The following is a 400-nucleotide window of genomic DNA, read 5'->3' as shown; positions in this document are numbered from 1 at the left end:
TATATGTCCTTCCAAAAAAGTTTTTTTAATAAAGAAAAATATTTTTATAATCAAATTATACTTGCTAGCTGAGGTTGTAGTTTCAAAGTTAATGTTAAATAAAAATGGTGATTAAGAGTGAATATGATGATGGGTTTTAAATTTATCTAAAGAACTGACCCTTTCCTTAGCCTCCACTTGGATTTTTGCTCCTGAGCAGAGCAGCATGGAAATGGAGGCTAGGGATGGGAGGAACCTGGGGTTATGAAGCCTTTGCCCAGCAGGCTCTTGCTCGCTGTCAGAACACACTCTACCCGGAATGCCAAATCTCCTCTGGGCGAGAGGGCACGACTAGCTACTTGTATTTAAAGAAATGCTTAGCTCCTGCTTTACGGCAGCTTGTACACTTGCTAGCTTACTT

This window comes from Anser anser, assembly GCF_964211835.1.
Source record: "Anser anser genome assembly, chromosome: 21".
In the NCBI taxonomy this organism is placed as follows: Eukaryota; Metazoa; Chordata; class Aves; order Anseriformes; family Anatidae; genus Anser; species Anser anser.
The sequence above is the reverse complement of the archived record's forward strand: the minus strand, read 5'-3'. Positions refer to the sequence as shown.